This window comes from Carlito syrichta, unplaced genomic scaffold (genome assembly GCF_000164805.1).
Source record: "Carlito syrichta isolate Samal-C Ts95f unplaced genomic scaffold, Tarsius_syrichta-2.0.1 Scaffold304767, whole genome shotgun sequence".
Taxonomy (NCBI): Eukaryota; Metazoa; Chordata; class Mammalia; order Primates; family Tarsiidae; genus Carlito; species Carlito syrichta.
Window position 1 is genome coordinate 48,893 of NW_007248863.1, and position 6,547 is coordinate 55,439.

The 6,547-nt window shown below is 42.7% G+C and overlaps 1 protein-coding gene across 1 annotated transcript in view; it reads left to right on the plus strand.

Moving 5' to 3' along the window:
- Positions 1-384: 384 nt before the first annotated feature.
- Positions 385-6,547, plus strand: part of PLD1 (phospholipase D1) — a 171,673-nt gene continuing 165,510 nt past the window's right edge. The window contains exon 1 of the mRNA XM_008060895.2: positions 385-558. The gene's annotated coding sequence lies outside the window, so the exon portion shown is untranslated. The remainder of the gene's footprint in view (positions 559-6,547) is intronic.

A 6,547-nucleotide genomic window follows, 5' to 3' on the forward strand; every position in this document is an offset into this window, starting at 1 on the left:
AGAAACAGTGACTTCACATTCCCTCCTGTACAACATGAAGTTATGTGCTATGTGTTCCCTAAGCACCACCCGGCTTGACAACTACATAACAGTCATTTCATGGCTATCAAGGAGAGCAGACCGTGTTCTCTTGTTTAAAATAAGGCAGTCACTTTAATACGGTGTCTGAGGGGAGGGGAGGGAGTGAGAGTTCTCTTTGTTTAAGCTTGTGTTACAGTTTGGACAAGGACAAAAATGCAGTCTGAAGCCTTAGCTCATTTTGTGTGTGAGTTTTATTTCTCTCAGCAGCCCAGTGTCTATTTAACATACGGGGAGTGGTTTCAAGTTCATTACTAAAGCTTATAGGCCAAAGTGCTTTGTGGGCTTGGCTTTGACTTAAGTTGCCAGAGGGAGTCAGCCAAAACTGGGCTTGGGAGCGGGAGGCTTTCCTTGTTTGTGTGGATTCTTGGGGTGGTCGGTTTCTTCCCCTCTCGCTGTTAGCTGCTTTGGAGGTTGGTTTCACAGTAAAGATTCTTTCTTTGAAGGAACATGGAGCGACTGCTTCCACGGGGGCACCAGGTTAGTAAACAGCGTTTTGCACTCTCTACTGCATGTATCAGATTTTTCTTTCTGCACTCCCGGGTGACGATGGGACAGGCTGGCGGTGGTGCCATTGCTGCGTTCTCTTTGAGAATTATGGGAGCTGGTTGGTCCTATGAGGTTTGGGGTTATGCTTCTCCTTGTAACGTACGCATTGTTTGACAACACTGAATACAAGTGGAAGCCAAGAGGAAATGGCATCTATGTGCTGGATTTGCACTTGCTTGTAAGCGTTTTTGGTTCCTTTTTGTAGTTATGCCGTGTCCTCCCATTGTGTCGTCTAGGAATAGCTATGATTTTACACACAGGCCACTGTAGGTTTTGGAGCATTGAGCAGCAGGTGTTGTGCCCCAGTGAGCGCTGTCATCCGTCAACATACTTGTGTGTCCTTGTCTGCTGCACCGTTCTGTCTTGGGCCTCCTCCTTCAAGTTACAGTGAGCCAGAGTAGCATTCCAGTTTCTGGAACGCCTCATGAAATCCTGGCACAAAAACGGATTGGGGCAGAACGTACAGGTGGGTTAAGTCCACTGAATCCCTTTCTCAGTTGTTGCTGTTTGTATGCTGAAGAACCAGATCACCCTAGGAATAAATAAGGACTGCAAAAATGGAGTGCGACTTGTAAAACATAAAAGCGTTATTGATGATAATTATGTCAATGAAAGTAAGCGCACGAGAATGACTTCCTTAGGCTCATTAACTTAAAGATCTAAAGGGCAATCTCGCCTTTGTTACTATGCCACCAAAGCAATCAGGCACGAAATTGCCCTATGGTAGTTCAGTTTGATGTTTTCAAGTTTGCCACACTTTATTAAACACAGCTTCTCTTGCTCCTATGTTATTATTTTGCCCATGCTTCACTTCAGGGTAACATGCTAGTGTTTTAAAATATGTTAATATGCTTCTATTATTGCCGTGGTAGTCTCCTCTCTTCTTCTCCACAGGGAAATCGGTGTATTAGAAAGCTTCTGTTCTTTCATGTTCTCCACTGTCAAGAGAAAGGAGGGAGAAGGGAGACGGAAGTAGGTACTTAAAAAAAATCTTAGAAGTGATGTGCGACACTTTAAGGATCCCATTTCTCGTCTGTGCTGAGGTTAGTTTGAAAAGTTATGGCTGCATGCCATTTCAGGATTCCAAAACGGCTTGTGTTTTATACACCTAAGACACAGTTAGTTGTACAGCTATCTTATTGCCCCTGCCTCTGCAGGTATTTTCTTTAACAGGAAATCCATTAGGCCATTTTAGCTTTCCAAGAAGTGCAGAGATTGCTATGACTTTGCTATGGTTTCTATATATGCTATATATGTGCTATTACTGCATATACATGCTATTATGCAGTGTGTGTGTGTGTGTGTGTGTGTGTGTGTGTGTGTGTGTGTTGGAGTCTCACTTCGTCGCCCAGGATGGAGTGCCGTGGCATACTCACAGCCACCTTAGTGTCAACCTGCTGGGCTCAGGCGATCCTTCCGCCTCAAGTCTTCCAAGGAGCCGGAACTACAGGCATGTACTACCATGCCTGTAAATTACCACGGCTGATTTTCGATGTATTGTAGAGACAAGGTTTTGTGAAGTTGCCCGGGCTGGTCTTGAACCTGCGGGCTCAGGCAGTCCATTCGCCTCAGCCTCCCGGAGTGCTGGGATTATGGCTGAACCACCAAGCCCAACCATTATGCAGTAATTAATTATTAAAGGTTATTAATTTAAAATTTAAGGAAAGACTTTTGTCAACCTGATCATAGCTGCCTGATGATTTTAAAGAGGAAATATTAAAATGCTTTACTCCTTAATTACTTGTTTGTGCTTAATGGGTACTGATAATAGTCTTTAAAAGCTTACCTAAAACTCCTTTGTATCTTGTAGATTTGTTCTGTGTTCCCAGTGTTTCATAGCCTTTTTATGCAGAGACAATTACAAAGCAAAATGCTGTAGATTAAAAATAGAAATAAACAGTGTGGCAAAGGATAGGATGATAAGAGGGAAACTCCCTAGGAACCAGATTTTAGGGTTTTCCCAGAGAATATGCACATTAAAATAAGCTTCCTCCAAACGTGGGAGAAGAAAACAGCGATTATATAGCAGAGCGTTAAAAAATCTGTAGATTTGTGATAACATGTCTAAACAAATCTTAGATTATTCCTGATTCCGGGTTTCAGATATACATTGCGATTCTTGTTCTTATCTTGCCAGACTGGTTTAGTTTTATTCCATCTCTGCCTTTGGGCTGAAAAGAGGTGGACATTTTTCTCATTCTACACCATCCTATTTTTAGTTGCGCTTTCTACTGATTAGTTTCATTCAACATGTTTTCTTATTGATAGTCCAAGTGTCCCAGGTGTCTTGTACATCTCCGATGATTTATGACCCTAGTCCATGAGCCAGAGGCAGGTGACACCAATTTTCTTTTAAAATGAATCTGAGTTTCGAAGTTGGAGCCAAATCCTTAGGCAGGCTTTCTCAACTTGAACTGATTCACACTTGAAGCATTAGAGAAACTGAGTGACAGTAGGAGGCCAAGATTCAGGGAAAAAATGAAGAACCAGGAGTAGTTGTGACATTAGAAATGGGTTTTCTGACTGCTGAGCCTTGGCAGATTTTCACCCGAGCAGTCAGTTCTGTTCACACCCCAGGCCACTCTCCGTTCCCACCCATAGTTGTGATCTTTGCAACGTACGGTTTGGGAGGTGCTGGTGCTGGGTCTGCAGTTTATGGTCTTGTCAGACTTATGCAATTACTACAAGGACTGACAATTAAGTCCGCAAACTTGCCACTGTGTGCTTACGTTGGCAGCGCTGTACATACAGCTTGGTGAGGTCTCATACCCTTGGTGTATCAGGGTCTCACAGCTGTGTTTGTGTCGAAGTGTGGCCATGGCTTGCTGAGTGTGTGCATTACTGTTGCATGTTTTTGTGTGCCATCACGAGAAGTTTGGAGCCTGAATTAGAGCAACGAACGGACATTAAACTGCTTTTAAACTTGGCAAGGGTGGAAGTGAAATCAGGGATATGTAGTTCAAGTTTTTGAGGATAATGCCACGAAGAAAATGGCAGTGTACAAATGGATTAAATGTGTTTCTGAGGGGTGAGGAAGCGTCACTGATGAAGAGAGGTCAGGACGGCCAGTGATGAGCAGAACTGATGAAAACATGGCAAAAATGTGTTGAACTGTTCATCAAAATTGTCAGCTGACTGTGAGAAGCATAGCTGACCCAATAAACAGCTAGGAAAATCTTAACTGAAAATCGCGGCATGGGAAAGGTGTGTGCAAAAATGATCCTGAAGGAGCTCTTGCATCATGACCATGCACCAACTCACACAGCACTGTCTGTGAGGGAGTTTTTAGCCAGTAAGCAAGTAACTGCATTGGAGCATCCTCCCTACTCACCTGATCTGGTCCCCAGTGACTTTTTTCTTTGCCTAAAGATAAAGGAGATATTGAGAGGAAGACATTTTGATATCAAGGGTAATACAATAATGGCTCTGATGGGCATTCCAGATAAAGAGTTCCAAAATTCCTTTGATGGGTAGGCGAGGCACCGATGTCAGTGCATAGCTTCCAAGGGGAGTACTTCAAAGGTGACAGTCATGATATTCAGCAACGAGGTATGGAGCACTTTTTCTGGGATGAGTTCGCACACTAGTTGTCAGACCATGCACAGTGCCACCCTGCTGTTCCCATGCCTGACCCCCTGGTTCCTGCCCTTCACCCTGCCCGCTCAAGGTGCTGGAGGGCATAGGTCAGAGAGTGAGGGGGAGTGTGATTCCACCCACCCTGGAAATGCACTCTTTTGGTGATGTCAGTAAATACTAACTTCCTAGAGGGAATGCAAAAGCTGAGGACAGGCCTTCCCAGTTCCCTGTTTCATTCTGAAGAACCCAATTCAAGTTTGGCCTGCCGTTTCTGGGGGTGATGGTGGTAACAGTCATAGCAGGCATAGTCACAGTAATAATAATGGACACCCAGAAGCTCTTTCTTAAGTGCAGCTCTTAACTTTCATTTTCCCCTCACAACATCCCTGAGAGGTTGTCCCTAGCCTACTATCCCCATTTTACAGCCGAGGCCCCCGTCCCAGAAAGGTCATGTAAGGTGACCCAAGTCAGAGCAGCAGTAAGTAACAGTGACAGTACTATGCCTCAGAGAGGTGCTGTGGTCAGGGGAAAAACTGACAAGCTGATGCTTTCAGAAAATATGCCCCAATTCTTACCGTTGAGAAGCCCCCACGGAAATTCTGACGTGCATGTTGCTCATCATACTGAAGATGCTCTGTTAACCTGCTGTCCACCAGCGAGGCCAGCCTTTCCCGGCTGGAGTGGTATGGAGCTCGTGCTCTGCTTTCTGCCTGACTGCTGGTGACCCATGGCAAGAACCTGGTGGCCAATGGCAGGATATTGAGGTTGTCTGCAGTGAGTCAATGAGACCATTGGTGACCAGACTGCATGGAGACTAAGACCACTGGATTGAATCCTGTCTTCTCGCTGCTCAAGCTAATCTTGGAACTTTAGAGACTTCTTAAGGCTAAAATAACGAAACTACCAAGGCTAGGAACTTGGAACTTCTGATTGTTTAGTTTTAATTTGGCCTGTGTGTGTCCTCTTTATTCCTGCCTGGTATGACTTCCTGCTGATAATCAAAGCTCTGGTTATTTTGACAGTCTTGAAGACTTTCTGAAGCTTCGTGGAAAGCCAAGACTATGAGACAAATATTTTCTTTAAAAACACAAATGTGCATTTGAAAAAAATGTTGGGCAGATAACTTACAGTAGACTGGGCTAAAATTTAGGCATGTGACAAATAAGTTTGGAACCTTTAACACTGTATGTCAATTAGTCCAGATAGAGTAAGAAGCAAAAAGAGAAGAACCCAAACAATAACAATTTTTTATCTTTGGATGGGGAATCACTTTCTCTTCCCAATATCAATAGAATTTTCTAGGTAGGAGTGTAAAAGTTTTAAGTGTAGAACTGTTCATTGAAGCATTAATTTATTACCATGAAAAGTTGGAAATAATAAAAACCATGTAGTATCAGAAGAAAATTACATGATGGACAATTACAATTTTATTTATAAAAAATTGTAAGAGGAGAAAATGTGTGATGGTAGATCTCTAAGTTAAAATCAGTGACTATCAAACTATTTGTATATCACATTCCTGAACATGTTTAAAACATTCCTGTCTATGTGTATTTTGCTTAGGGAGACAATAGAAAGGTTGATCACCTTAAGTTAATGGGGGCGTGGGGGTTATTTTGAAGGTGGGATTTCTGATAGTTTATATTTTCTTCTTATACTTTTCTCCATATTGATATTTTTTAACATGATTATTTTATATTCAGAAAAGATAAAGAGAAAAAAACAAAATATATCAAAACAATAGTAGAAACAGTAGACTAACAGTACTCATGCACTATTTAAGGCAGTAACTTTAAGAATGATTTTAGTTTCCTCAATTCTTTGTAAATTTAAAGTTCCTTTTCATAAGAATTCATTATTCTTATAAGCAAAATTAAAATAGAGTAGGAGTGACTGGCTAAAATTGAGAGGCAAGATCACTTTTTGTAAAGGAGAGCTGAATTTTACTATGGAGACCAATTATTTTGCTGCCCTGTTGTACCTTATGTTAGGAAACTGCTTTGATTTTTCTGCATTTGGTTGAAAATTTTGGTTAGGTATTATGGCTTATCAAATTATAGGGGCTAGACTCGGTGACTCAGCCTGTAATCCCAGCACTTTGGGAGGCCAGGCGAGTGGATTGTCTGAGCCTGCGGGTTCGAGATCAGCCCAGACCACCTGGCGAGACCTCGTCTCTACAATAAATCAAAAATTAGCCAGGCATGCTAGTGCATGCCTGTAGTTCAGGCTACTTGGAAGGCTGAGGTGGAAGGATCGCTGGAGTCCAGCAGGTTGAGTCTGTCATGGCCATGAGTGTGCCACTGCACTCCAGCCTGGGCAACAGAGTGAGACTCCAACTCAAAAA